This window comes from Lissotriton helveticus, chromosome 1_1, assembly GCF_964261635.1.
Source record: "Lissotriton helveticus chromosome 1_1, aLisHel1.1, whole genome shotgun sequence".
Taxonomy (NCBI): Eukaryota; Metazoa; Chordata; class Amphibia; order Caudata; family Salamandridae; genus Lissotriton; species Lissotriton helveticus.
Window position 1 is genome coordinate 1,424,995,300 of NC_136057.1, and position 15,370 is coordinate 1,425,010,669.

General features: G+C 43.7%; 1 protein-coding gene across 1 annotated transcript in view; it reads right to left on the reverse strand.

The window, feature by feature from the left end:
• CACNA1A (calcium voltage-gated channel subunit alpha1 A) overlaps window positions 1-15,370 on the reverse strand; it is a 1,120,700-nt gene that overhangs the window by 153,209 nt on the left and 952,121 nt on the right. The gene's annotated exons all lie outside the window — the stretch shown is intronic.

A 15,370-nucleotide genomic window follows, 5' to 3' on the forward strand; every position in this document is an offset into this window, starting at 1 on the left:
ATATATAATATTATGTTACATTAATATCTTACATAAAATGTATTTACTAATACTCTACTATAGGAGACTCGCCAGTCGGGGGGAAATGTCCCTATGGTAAACTATATGGAAAATCAAAAAAGTTAATTAAACTTTATAATTAATGAGTAAATACACTTTTGTGAAATTTGATTGTAAATTAGTTTTATACATTTATTTTAAATTAGAACAAAGGAAAACAATCCTACAGCACTATTAACCTAATTTTGAATTAAACCTAAACCCCACCTACTCTGTACTAAGTCAGTTGTAAGTACATTCCATAGTCTCTCTCATATTTACTCCTAAGGGGTCGATTACGATGTAGTTCGGAAAGGCTCTGAATGGCATTCGGTTTGTCCAAATCCGATTCGGAACCCTCCTTTCTGACCGACTCGGATACTTTCCTGGACGACCGATTACTATGGTTGGAAACTGTTCAGACTTTCCGACTCGGTTACGAAAGGCATTCGGAGTAACCTAGTCGGTCAGAGCTGAATCGTAGCGGCCTATGGACAGTGTTTCTGACCAAGCGATTAGGATGTCGGATTCAGACAGCCCTTTCTGAATCTGACTTCGGGGGCCCATAGCAGGCCCCCTTTCATCCAGGGGTCTTCGAATGGGGCCTGTGGGGGTACTCATGGGTCTCCCCCTTTCCATGCATACACAATTTGGCAGGCAGCATCGGGTGCCCACCACAGGGTGCATGGTTTTCTGAGAACACCCCTTTCTTCAATTGGAGCCTGTGTAGTCAGTCTGAACACAGACTCCTATTGAAGTCAATGGGAGTCTGACCGAATGGTGTTCAGAACCATCGTAATCGGTTGGTTGGACTCCCTGAACCTGAGTCGGTCGGAATACTTTCTGGACGACATCGTAATCAACCCCAAAGTATTATACTTACATGTCTGAGGATCTCCCCAAACAAAAGATAGAAGAGGTGGAGGAGGAAATTTACACAGTGGTTTGTAAATAGCATTTTGTAGTACTTTAGCAGGAGTATTCTAGCACTACTAAAGTACTATACAACACAATTTGTGAATAGGGCCTATATTTGTGAAGTGAGACGAAAGAAGAACTTTTATAAGGCACAGAGACACAGAGCTCTAGAGACAGGAGATCTGCCATCTGGGTAGAAACATAAGAGCCTCAAGGAGAATACACTGGATTCTGGAGGGACAGAAGTCACTGAGAAAATACATAGACAGACAGTAATGAGAAGCATGACTCTGGGGAGACAAGGAGACAGAGTTCTGGAGAGTTAAGGAGACAGGAATGTTAAAAGGCACTTGGGTGGAACACAAGGATTTGTAACAAGTGGTTGACATGAAGGAGACCAGAGCCCTGGAGCAACACTAGGGAGACCAAGGGCTATGGAGAGACACCAATGAGGTATATATCTATAGACTCTACGTAACATTTACTTTTTGCAAATAGCAAGAGAAAGAAAAGCAGAAAACAGAGTAAGAAGGGGCAAGACACATACATAAAAAAATGACAAATGCAGAAAGCAGGAATGTAAATAAACCTGCAGGGTTGAGATAAAGAAACAGCAAGCATATGGATGTGGAAGAAAGAGGTGCAAGGTGAAAGACTAGGCATCCTTGGTATTTGGCAACCTTGCCATTTAGCAGTGCCATCAGCAGGCTCCTAAGAAATGTGGTTAGGACTCCTGTGCTTTTTTGTTCAAATTAATTATTAGCGTGGGTGTGGGGACAGGCCTCTGAGGCAATATGAGAAATCAGAGGACTTAGGAGAGACAAGGAGGAGACTGGGGGCTCTTGTGAAGCATTGAAGAGACAAGGAAATCAGGAGGGACACAATGAAGGGCGATATATTGGGTAATGGAGATTCACAATACAAGTACACAAAAGTGTGAAAAGACACAAGTAAGAAACACAAGATTCTTGAGAGATGAGATGAAAACACTTGGCTCTGGGAAGCCACACAGTGGGAGCCAAAGATCCAGGGACAATAAGTAGACTCAGAACTCTTTAGAGAGCAGGTGGAAACTTGGAGTTTGAGAGGCATGGCAGAAACACAGGTCTCTTAAGAGACAGCGCTCTCTGGCAACAGGGCGGAAACAAAGAACAGTGGAAAACTGATGATTGTGGAGTGGCAGTGATGTTTTTAGGAATATTCAGAGATAGAACAAGAAGACTAAGAATCCCTAGAAACTGTAAGGGAGAAGACAGTGCTCTAGATTGGTTAAAAGATAACAGAGAGCTGAAGAAATAATGCAGAGGCAAAGGGTTCTGGAAAAATATACTTCGGGCAGGTGAAACATCTGGGGGCCTATTACGATGCTAGACACCGTCTCGGAAACAGGACCGACTGACCTCTGGTCGGCTGTTCCGACCACCTCATTATGATGCGGCGACATATCGACATTTCCCTATGGGAGCATGTGTTACGCCCATAAACCGCCGTTGTACATGCTCCCATAGGGAAATGTGGGGTGGTGTTAATCCCTGAACCCTGTGGCAGGCAATTCAAGGTGCCTGCCATGGGAATTAACAGGGGGCACCATAGGTGCTCCCATGGCCACCAACCGGAGACTACAAAGGAAAGGGTGCCCTGCTAGGGGCCCCCAAACACACTTTAAGGCTGGCTTGGAAACCCTGCTGGAAACCGTGCATCGTAATCCGGACGGCGTAAACCCCCGTCCATTTGGATTACGAGCTGGTTCTGACTGGCCAACGGGCTCCTTGAGCCCATTAGAAGCCAGCCGGAATGACCGGCCGGTTTCAATTCCGACCAGCTGAATCAAAATCAGCCGGTCAGAATTGAAACCGACAATGGTGGTCGTAAGGCCTCCAAGCTGAGGTCGAAGGCCTTACGAACGACATCGTAATAGGCCCTCTTTTGTTTAAAGGGAGTCTTGGACAGCATCAAGGTACATGTAGGTCTCTACAATGACACAGAGAGGAAAGAGTGGCTTGTGTCTCAAAAGAGACACAATATGCTTAGGGTGATATTGAGGGCACAGTGAGATGCAAAAAAATACTGGTTATACCGATGGGATACAGTGATGTGCATTGAGAGGACTAAGAGAGTCATCTATCGAAGACTCTGGATTCAAGAAAATGAGTACTGAGATAGATACATATGATTCAGGGAGGAACACACTGGCTTAGGGGAGGGGTACAGTATTCAGCCCAGGGATAGAAACAGTGGCTATTGGGAATGCATACATTGCAGAAGAATCACACAGACAGAACCAACGGAGACTACCATCCAATGAGAACTCACATAGAGCATTAAAAGATTCAGGGCTCAACGGGACCTGTGTAAAACACAGTGAATTCTGAGAAAACAGAAACAGGACTAAGGGTCATATTTACGGTTTGGCCTACAGTACCTTATGGAGGAAGGTCTAGGCCACACGCTCATGGTATGAAAGACTGAAGGATCGTTCTCCCAAATTGGGAATGTTCTTGCCCTTTTGAGATGACAAAATAGTGCTTGGCAAAAGATACAGCATATGGCCATGTAGCAGCATTACTAATTTCTTGAATTGGAACACATGTTAAAAGAGGTGAAGTGACTGCAGTACTCCCTGTAGAATGGGCTCTAAAACATTAGAGTGCTGGTTTGCCAGCCAATCGATAGCTGTTGGCTACTGTAAAGGAGATCTTGACCACTTTAACTTACATCATGCTCGAAAATCCCTTTAAAAGACTATCATGAAGCCTAGCGGTCATAGTTCTGTGTATGTAGTGGTTCAAAGTCCTACTAGGCTCAAGGTGATGCAACCACTATTCCTCTTTCTATGACTGTGGAGGACTACAAAAGGAAGAAAATTCTATCACTTCTGGCATGTGACAGTTAGAAGCTACTTTGGCTAAAAAAAGAAGGTTTCAGTCTTAAACAAATACTTAATCTTTAGAGAAAACAAGAAAGGGAAGAGTAGCCAAAAGAGCCAGAACCTTTCCAATGCACCTCACTGAAGTCATTGCCACCAGAACAGCCATCTTCCAAGTAAGGAATTTCAGTTAGCAAGACAGAAAATGCTCGAAAGACCGTCTATCAAGACTAAAGTTAGATCCCATTGACCAACAGCGAAGGGAGAAGGAAGGAATCTATTTTTCATATCACGTGGATTCGTAAATAGTGAATCTTGATGAGGAAAGAAGAGAGACAAGGACAAAGCGGATAGAAACCAATCATTACAATATTAAAACCCTTTTTTTCTAGATCTAAGGTGAACTGTAAAATAACAATGAACTTGCCTTTCAAAAGATCCAGAAAGCTATCTGTGATGCAAAAATCATCCATCTACTTGAGTAGAGTGCCCTTGCTGAAAAACGTTTACCACAAAGCAGGATGTCAACAATTTTGTTATCTAATTGAAACTTGTCCTGAGTTAACTGTTCAAGATTGTAAGAGATCTCAGAATGGGATGAAGCAACAGATTTGTCTGAGATTGCAAGCTCTCCGTGACTGGTTTCCAAGGAACATCCTTTGCCTGCTGGAGCAAGGCAGGTAAAACAAGACTTTCAAGACCAATCTAGTGTGCAGATAACCCTTAGAACTCTCTGTATCAGCAGAACTGGTGGAAACAAACTGTGTAGACTGTATGTCCATAGAATAACAAAGCATTTCCTAGTGATCTAAAGACTGGCATTTGTCTCAACCCCAAATTTTTTTTGTGGCAGTTGCAACCAAATCCATAATATGTATGCTCCAAGGTCCAAAGTTCTGATCCACAACCTCCTGCTTTAGTTGCCACATGTGATTTGCAGACAGGAGGTGACCGAGGAGGTCTGCCATCTGATTTGTCTTCCCTGCTACAGGAGTTACTACCAGACCAATTCCTCTGTCTGTAGCCCACTGCCAGAGTTCTATGGGTTCCTGGAAAAAGGCAGGTCTGTTAAGGTAAGAGATTTTTGTTCCAGATTTGCACTTGTCTTTTGCATACTTTAGTTAGGAAAACCTTCAGAGTTAGAAAAATTGCTCTCAGCACCAGTAAACTGATATGCAGTTTGATCTCCTTTTGCAAATACAGAGCATAAAGTTCAAGTTGTAGACCTAGGCACCCACTTAGACAGGGAGAAATCTGTCTCTTTCGTGACTTGGGGAAAAGACAGATTACCAAAGTCACAAAAGAAAACCCCTTTGGATTAATACACACTTACCACACCATTTATACACAAACAGCCTCTCACCAGTAGGATGACAATGGACTCAAGGAATGCAGTCAAAAAAGATAAATGTAAAAGAATACAAATCTAAAAAAATACAAATGTATTCATAATTACAAAACACCATACATATCACAATGCTTAGAAACTAAAGAGATCACATATAATGGTTCCCCTCATGAAATCAAGAACCTTAAATAACTGAAGAAGTAAAAATGCCATCTATCTCCTACTGTGTCCATGTCGTTTAGGCTATGTGGGGGAGACTGGTAGAGAGGTACATACCAGATTCCAAGAACATCGGTCAGCCATTAAAACTTGTGCCCCATTTCCTAGACTACGGCCATGGGGAGAATGATTTCCGGTGGTACATCTTGGAAAAAGTTAAAGTGGGCATGAGAGGCGGAAATATTCAATCCAAACGTAAGGCACGGGAACAGTGGTATAGTTCCCTTCTTAATACCATACGTAACGGGCTGAACTCCAGGGAAGAATGGAAGCACTTATTAGGAGCAACGTAGATTAAAGTACAGCTGTCCATTATTTCGGCGTACTTATGAATCTGAGGATAAACAATGTAAGTAGGCGGAGCTAACGAATATCAGCCTATTTCCTTTTGTACAATTCATCATAAAGCTAGGTTGCTGTGAGGTGAGGGAGATTCCTAACTGTGTGTTTTTTTCGATATCCTATAATACTGTAGATATAATGAGCATAGCAATGATGATATAGGTTGTGACTTTGGTCTTTTGTGGTACTCCTCCCTTTGGATGGTGGGTCCCTCTGTCTTATTCTGAGAAAAGTAAAAGTTAGAGGTAAAAGTGCACCGCTTATATTGTTCAAAGTTGTGTAGAAATTCAAAACAGTTTCTCAAAGTTCAGGAGTGCCGCCCAGGGTGGCGTCTCTTGTCAATGGCGTCCTAAATGATAAATCAAAAGTAGTGCTCGCAATAGAACATTGAAAGCATCCCCTGGCGCACTTCTCTCTAGTCTCCTGGGGTTGCCAGGATTCCTTATTCAAATGATACTGTGGAGTCAATAGTTTATGTTATCCAACGATCTTATTTTATTCATAAATCCGTAGGATGTTCTTTATATGTCCTTTTAACTTATAGTTTATTCATTTCATCTCAATTAACATTCTATTAATTCATCAGTCCAATGCAACGATGTTCGTGTTCTGCTCTTCTTTTTAAGCCACTTAAAAAGAAGAGCAGAACACGAACATCGTGAGGGGGGTGCACATGGGGGGGTGCACATGGGGGGTACCTATAGTACCCCCCTGCATTTGCATGCACAAAGCGGCAGGCACCGCATGGTGCCTGCTGCTTTGTGCATGCAAATGCAAAGCATGCATATTTAACACTGCGGCGGGTGCTGCTCTAAGCAGCAACCGCCGCAATGTTAACTATACAGGATGTGACCGCCAGGGTGGCGGTCACATCCTAATTCCGATGGAGGGAACGCCGCTGGGGGTGGCGGACGGACGCAAGTCCGTCCGCCATCCTAATCGACGTCTTAATTGTCTGAGTTGGATAAATTTCTGTTGATTGACAGAGAAGCCCCATTAATGTAAATGTTTGAGTGTAGGTTATTTTGCAGAAGAACCTGAGGTGAATCGGCTTTCATCAACCAATTGTGCTAATTAGAATACATATGAATTGTTCATTTTTGGAGAAATTAAGTTTCTGTAGCCAGAACCTTCGTGAAGGCCCCCAGTACTGATTTCTGTTAGCACTCTGAAGTGTAAATGATGAACCCTGACTACAAAAAGAAGGTATATCCTGCGTTGTGAAAGAACCGGGATGTGAAAATAAGCATCCTGATTATCCCTTGAGCAGCCACAATGCAGTAAAGGGTCATCATCTGAAGTGATTAAGAATCTGAGGTCTAAAATTAGTGCCAGATTTAGATATTGGCAGACGGGTTACCCCGTCACAACGGGGACGGATATCCCGTCCCCAATATATAAATCCCATAATATCCTATGGGATTTAGATTTCGGTGGATGGGATATCCATCACCGTTGTGAAGGAGTAACGGACTCGCTAATATCTAAATCAGGCCCTTAGTCTTTGGCTGCTTTTTTGTTTGGGGATGAGGCAGTACGTTGAATATAACCCTTTACCTCACTAGGAGAGGAGAACATTTCCACAGCACCCTTGGCAAGAAGAGATGAAGGTAAGATGTAGAAATCCATTTTCTGTTCACAATCCCAGCGATTTGCAAAGTAACAGGATTAGAGAATGCAAATAACAAGTTACTTACCTTCAGCAACAATATTTCCAGTGGATACTCTATCTAACCACAGATTCCTCACCTTGTAAATACCTGCCAGGCATCAGACTGAACCAGGAAACCTTTCAGCAGTACCCTTGTGATTTGGTAGAGGTCATCAAGCGGAGTGGTGCCGGCATTGCTCCACTCTGAAAGTGACGTGTGGAACATATAAAAGCCACCCACACTCGCTGACGCCATTTGCTTTCAAGGCTGTCTGTGCGCTCAGTTGCAGATCCTATATGCAAATTGTTATGACCAGTGTGTAGATCTTTAGATTGGGACCTTTGTAGATGGAAATAAACCCAGTTCACAGGAAGGGGAGGTAGGAGGGTCAAAGAGGAATCTGTGGTTAGATACAGTCTCAACCAGAAAGATTTTTACTGGAGGTAAGTAACTTGTTCTTCTGATGTATACTTCTAACCGCATAGTCCTCACCTGGTAAATAGATACCAAAGCAGTACCTCCCAAGCTGGTGGGTCTGTGAACTGGGTCAGACCAAAAAGTCCTGCAGGACCGAGCAGGCAAAATACAGCTGTTGATAGACCCAACTCTTGTGGCAGTAGTGATTTGTGAACGTGCATACTGAAGCCTACGTGGCTACATGACAGATAATCAGGAAAAGCACTGCATGTGATAATGCAGTGGTAGCAGCTTTGGCAATGATGGAGAGAGCCTGTAAGTCTTTGGGACACGGCTTCCAAGCCTGTGAGTAGCGGATTATTATGCTGAGAACAATCAATGAGTAGATTGTTTGTTTTTGCACTGTGTTACCATTCTTTGCTTTGGAGAACCCTACAAAGAGCGGATCATCCACTCTGTGTTCCTTGGTACATTCTGTCCAGGGCAGGCAGGACCTGTGATGTTATGCTGATTTGTATAGTGCACTAATCACCCAAGATAGTCTCCAGGTGCTTGGTCAGGTATGTAGGTGTATGGTCCACAAGCCAGGTATTTAGCTTCTTGCTAAACTCAAGAAGCGAGGAGGAGGGTCTGATGTGTTATGGGAGGTCGTTCCATGTCTTGGGTGCAATGTAGGAGAATGAGCGGCAACCACTTTTTCTTTTGCAGATGCGGGAAGTGTGTGCAAGTGAGGGTGAAGTACAGCATAGGTGTCTGGTGAGTTCGCAAAATTATTTGCAGCTGTTCAAGTATTCTGGACCTGGGCTCTGTAGGGCTGTGTATGTGTGCGTGAGGAGTATGAATTGGCTGTGCTTCTGAATGGAGAGCCAGTGAAGCTTCCTGAGGTGTGGTGTGATGTGGGTGCAGCATAGGAGGTCAAGTATGAGTCTTGTGGTATGTTCTGAATGGTCTGGATCCTGTGTAGGAGTTGTTTGGAGATTCTGGCATAGAGAGTGATGCCGTAGTCCAGCCTGCTGGTGAAGAGTGTATGCGCAATGGTCAGTCTGGTGTTCTGAGGCAACCATTTGAAAATCTTTTGCAGCATTCATTGGATGTAGAAGCAAGAGGCGCACACTGAGCTGACTTGAATGGTCATGTTGAGCTTGTCTTCTAGGATGATCCTTAGATTCTTTGCGTGGTGTGTGGGTGTTGATCCTAGCTCCAATGGCCACCAGGTGGAGTTCCTTGGTGAGTTCTGTAGCCGAAGACCAGTACTGCTGTCTTGTCGGAGTTGTGTTTCAGGCAGGTGGTTTGCATCCATTCTGCTACCATGGTCACGCAGTTGGTGAAGTTGGTTCTGGTGGGGGTTCTCTTGTCCGTCAGGGAGAGGATAAGTTGGGTGTCATCCACGTAGATGTCGGAGATGTCTTGTGATCGGATGATGTGGTAATCAGTGTCATGTATATGTTGAAGAGGGTAGGGTTGAGGGACGACCCCTGTGCGACTCTGCATATCAGTTCCTTGGCCTCTGAAGGGTGGCAGTCTGACTCTTTGGGTTCTTCGCATAATGAAGGAACAGATCCATTTGAGAGCTGATCCTTGTATGCCAATCTTTTGGAGTCTTCTGATGAGGATACTGTGGGTGACAATGTCAAACACTTTGAAGAGGTTAAGCAGGATAAGGACCACTCTTTCTCCTCGGTCCAGAATTATTTGAATGTCGTCAGTGGCCGTGTTGAGTGCTGTTTTGGTGCTGTGTTTCTTTCTGAATCCTGATTGAGCATTTTCTAGAAGATGGTGAAGTTCAAGGTGTGTTGTGAGTTGCTGGTTGATGTCCTTCTCAATTACTTTGGCTGGCTAGGGGAGCAAGGAGATCCGTCAGAAGTTGCTTGGTTGATTCGGCTCCGCTGTGGGCTTCTTGAGAAGAGTGTTGATTTCGGCAAGTTTCCATTCATCTGGGAAAGTCCCGGATGTGATGGATGAGATGATGATGTGGGTCAGGGTGGTGCTGATTGGTGATGCTCCCAGTATGTAGATTTTGTGGAAGCATGGGTCTATTGTGGCCCATGAGTGGATGGTCCGCATGATTACCGCTGTGTCATTTCTGATGAGGGTTGTCCATTTGGTCAGGGGGCCATCTTGGTTGGTGGTGGTAGGTTAGCGATGAGTTATCTAGGGTTAGGTTGGTGTACAAAGTTGCTGTAGATGTTTGCAATTTTGCTGTGGAAGAAGTTGGATAGGTGGGGCAGAGTTATTGAGAGGCAGGGGCAGAGTTATTGAGAGGCAGTGATGTTGTTGGGCCGGAGCTAGCCTAAGCATCTTGAATTTGTCTTTCTGCTGGAAGGCGTTCGGAGGATGGAGATCTAACATAGGATGAAAGCCTCCATCCATCTTTGGCACAAGAAATGTTGCAGGAGTAACACCCAGTTCCCACAGTCCAGAACCCTCTATATGCCCCCTTTGACGAAAAGGACCTGCATTTCCTGTTGTAAGAACAGATGGTCTTCTGTCAGCACCCCGCTGAAAGCAGTGGAAGGGGAGGCAGGGTAGAAAGAAAGGTAAGGGCACAGCCGTGGCAGACAATATGTATTATCCATCATTATGGCTTGTCACCCCTGGAGCAAATATCGAATCCTGCCTCCAACATTGAGGCTGTGTGCCGGCAAGAATACACCAAAGTGGTTTTGCAGTTGCAACCACTGAGCTGGACATTGTCCCACCTGACCTTGTGGTCTCTGGGAGGTATGGCCTAGGCCACGAAAAGGGCTGAAAAGCCTGGTGGGCTAGAGGAGGAGTCTTGTGTTAACAGGGAAACATCTACCGTAGTTATGAAGCGGTCAAAATTGCTGATTGAATTGCCTCATAAGAGGAGACAAGCCCAAAGAACTTGCTGTGGCTCTGCTCTTCTTGAAGAGCTCCAGGGCTGAGTCTGTTTTCCCCCCACAAAGGCGAGATCCATCAAAGGGTATTAAGATTAAAGATGCCTGGAGTCACCCTGAGATACCTAGGGACATTATCCAGGCATGGCGGTGTGGAGCCACACTTAAGCCCATGGCACATCCTAGGCAATTAGTCATGTACAGTCCTGCACGTATGACACATTTCGGTGCATTGCTGCTGTCCTGAATAGCTTGCATGAGAGACGTGTAAAGGTTGTCAGGAACAGCCGGTAAAACCTGAGCAAATATATCCCAAAGGGCATGGAAATAGCGGCCAAAAAGACTGCTGGCATTGACCGATTATACAGCAAGGCTCGTAGAGTGCAAAATTAATAGCTTGGTAGTTCGGGCTGGTCTGTTCCCATGAGGCACAGGGTCAGACTGATTTGCATATGGCCATGTCTGAACTGGGGTGGCGGCGTGAGCTAAAGAATGATGATGGATTAAACCCAGATCAGTTGACTGGGGGTGAGTGCTTGCAATGTTCAACACTCCGTCCATCATCCCCTTTGGTTTTGCTTTGTTCGCCCTTAGTTGGCAGGGTATGCCCAGACTTGCTCACTTTGCCACTGGATTCAAGATAGTCTGGCTGTTGACGGTTATGAACCCAAAACCAGTCCCAGGATGCTTGGTTCCGGTCCAGGAAAGACATGGCTTGGCAGTTTGGGCTGGACTGTTCCCATGATGCACAGAGTCAGACTGATTTGCATATGGCCATGTCTGAACTGGGGTGGCAGCGTGAGCTAAAGAATGATGATAGATTAAACCCAGATCAGCTGACTGGGGGCGAGTGCTTGCAATGTTTAACACTCCGTCCATCAACCCCTTTGACTTGGCAAAATTATTTTGCCTGAAGTCTCAATCTGGTTGGATTCATGGACGGGAGGAGTAGTAGGAAAAGTTTTCAGATTGACCCTGCTGGTAGGCCCCTGAACAACCAGACTCTCTGGGGTAGGATGTAAACTTAGAAAGGCAGGACCGCAAGGTGCAAGGCAATGGACGGGCAACCTGTCTATTAATGAGGGACCCTGAACAGGGCTTGGCCCAGTACCCAAGAGGGTGTCAGTATTTGCCTCATTGAAGGGTAGGAGTGGCTCAGTGGGAGCCTGATCTGGTTGCAAAACTTCAGTTATGAACCTCAGTGAATGAAGCTGGAGAAGGGCGCACAAGCAAAGGCATACCCCCACAAGGCCATAACAGCCCCACAAAGGAAATACTCTTCTTGTATACTATCTCCTCTTCTCTTTCCTATACTCTCTTTCTTTTCACTTTTTCACCCACTCTTATTCTTTTAGCTAGACAGTGGAAAAGGGGACAGTGTATTTTTAGGGTTTAAGGTAAGTATGGGTTTTTGGATGGCATGGGTATTTTTTAGGGTTTAGGGTGGCTATGGGTATTTGGGTGGCAAGGGTAATTTTAGAGTTTAAGAAGGGTATGGGTTTTTGGGTGGCCGTGTTATTTTCAGGGTTTAGGGTGGGTGGGTGATTTTGGGTGGCAAGGGAAATTTTTGGTTTTAGGGTGGGTATGGGTTTTTGGGTGGGAAGGGTACATTTAGGGTTTAGGGTGAGTGTGGGTTTAGGGTTTGTGTATTATATATAAATATATATATATATATATATATTTATATGTAAACACACACATATATATATACAAATATACATGTATGCATGTGTGTATATATACATATACAAAAACAACAGAGGAGCGTCACAATTGTAGGAACTACAGGACAAAAACAGGTCAGTTTGTCATCAAGTGGACTGGTACATAGTCTAAGGCCCACCCTTACCTGGGGTTACTAATGTGAATTTTATTTTAAAAAGGTTTCTAACATTCTAGCGTGATGGAGTGGAACAGAGTTTATTCCGATACATAGACATGGACAGATGACAAACATGACATAAATAAAAAAAGAGAAAATCATAATTAGAAACAATGTTCGTTGTCGTCTGTGAGTACACACACTTGCTTAGGGTGTTACCATAGTGACATCATAGCCATATGTAGAGTACGAGTGAGGATATAGTGAACTGGTGCTCATAAGTGGTAACAGCAATCTTGTGGAGGCACAAGGACAAATGTCCTTCATGTCTCATATTGTGATATCCTCACTCGTACTCTACATATGTCTATGATGTCACTATGGTAACACCCTAAGTAAGTGTGTGTACTCACAGACGACAACGAACATTGTTTCTAATTATGATTTTTCTTTTTTTATTTATGTCATGTTTGTCATCTTAGAAACCTTTTTAAAAAATGTTCAAATTAGTAACCCCAGGTTAGGGTGGGCCTTAGCGAGACCATACCGCCGGGGTTCTTACATTACACTAATCACTTACACATTGGTCCTGACGAATGCCTGATTAATTACATCACATAGGCTGAAACATGTTGACCTGATCACCACACTCAAGTGTAATCCTGGATAATTTTGCTCCTTTATCCTTCACTGTTTTTTATTCTGTCCAATTGGTAAACTAATAAAACATTTTTTTACCTAATTGTGACATTTTAATCTTTCACGTCACTTTCACGAACCAGCTCCGCAGTATCTCTGGCGTCGTAGCACACTGGGGTGGCATTCGGCCACTCCCGGTGGGGCCCTATGATGAAGCATGTCACCAACTAGTGGTGAGTGAGGGCCTTTTATAATAACCTAACATGGTTTCCTTTATAACTGTCATAGACTACGTACCAGTCCACTTGCTGACAAACTGACCTTTTTTTGTCCTGTAGTCACTACAATTGTGAGGCACCTCTGTTGTTTTTGTATGATTATCCCAGGGGACTAGGAGCGTCTCCTTTCCTTCCCTGACTCTCTTGTTGTTCCAAGTATATATACATATACACACACACACACACACACACACACACATATATATACACACAAACAAACACACACACACATACATTATACTTACTTGTTACATTTTGACCATACCAATGCCTTTACCATGCCTTTACCATGCATGCCTTTACAACTAAAAGTTTAGCTGTAGAGGCATTTGTGGTAAAGACGCATGCGTTGTACAGGCATGTGTGGTAATGAGTTATGACAGCATCTTGGCACAGGAAGCCAAAACAAACAACACAATGGAGTATAAGGATGGCACAATGCCTTACAATCTACACTGGGCAGAACCCACTAACCTACAAAAGCCCCAACAAACTGTCACAAAATCAGATGAACTTTTTTTGTGTAACATCAGCCTAAACATTAACTAAAATTCCAATATTAAACATGACTGAGATAATAAAATAATACATAAAATATATAAATGAAAATTGTAAACCTGACCAACCAAAATCTCAAAGAACAAACTCAACCAATTGCGTGCAATAAATGCAACACATAAACAATAAACAATATATTTCCAAATATCAATCACATGATATTTACACAAACAATAAAATATAATATTTCCCACCCAAAAAAATAAAATAAATATAACTTACTGTTCAGTAGCTACAGATCTTCTTCTGTATCCACATTGTCAAATATAATAAACCACCCAAAATGGGAACAATATTTTCCAGAAAGCCCCCCCCCCCCCAAAAAAAAAAGCAAAAATAAAACGAATCCAACAGACATCCCTCGATACAATCCAAAGTAGGTGGGAACCACAAAAATTGGAAAAAAGTGTTTACCAAAGAAACACTCCTGGAAACCCGACAAAAAAGGAAATGAAGGCTAAAAATATTGCTTTTATTATAAACCATAAATGAAACTAACTCCCAATGTCCACAGGACAGTTTGATGACAAAAACTTGTAAAATAAACAAGAAAACCCATCGAAAAACACGTAACATTCCCCAAAAAACATATAGATTATACTTAATCATCATAAAATACGTAACATAACATAACATAGCGAAACATTACTAAAACAGCGTACAAAAACCCCAAACTACACACTACTAAAAACACTATCATTAATACAACAAAGGGGCTGATTACGAGTCTGGCAGTCATTGATCCCCAGATTTGCGGTGGCACAGCGGTGGCGGTCCTGCGACCACCCTATTCCAAGGTGGCCCTTCGGCTTTCCACTGCTGTTTTTCTTTGCGCCAGGGAACTGCCATTCCCTGCCTGTGGCACAGCAGACAGGGGTATCCAATATGCAAGGCAGGACTGCCACAGTGCGCCAAGCATATTTTCAGTTTCCCCACCGCTAGGCTTTTCATGGTCTGAGCCCGCCATGAAAAGCCTTGGAGTGGGGAAACACAGGGGACCCTACAAGGCCCCCCTGCCCCAACCGCCATTGGGGTGCATTCATGGGGGCACAACGTGTGGTCCCCTGTTTGCATACACCCTAAGTTACAGCACTGCATGGACTTTACAGTTCATGAAGTTCTGGAACTTCTTTTGCATTTCTGTTGCAGTGCCTGTTTTCAGGGCACCACCGTGGAAACGACAAAAGAAAAGCCCACCAGACACGAGTTGGACTCGTAACGCCAGCACAGCACTGCCAAAGTCGTAACCTAAATGTATTAAAAATCCACAACCAACACTATAACTAACCTCTAGACATTCCCCCAACATCTCCTACCCTCAAACCTCTTAAAAAAAACCTTTATAAAAAGAACTTACCTATTCCGACAAACAGTAGCAACTTACCACAACCTGGATCCCAGAAAATAGACTAAA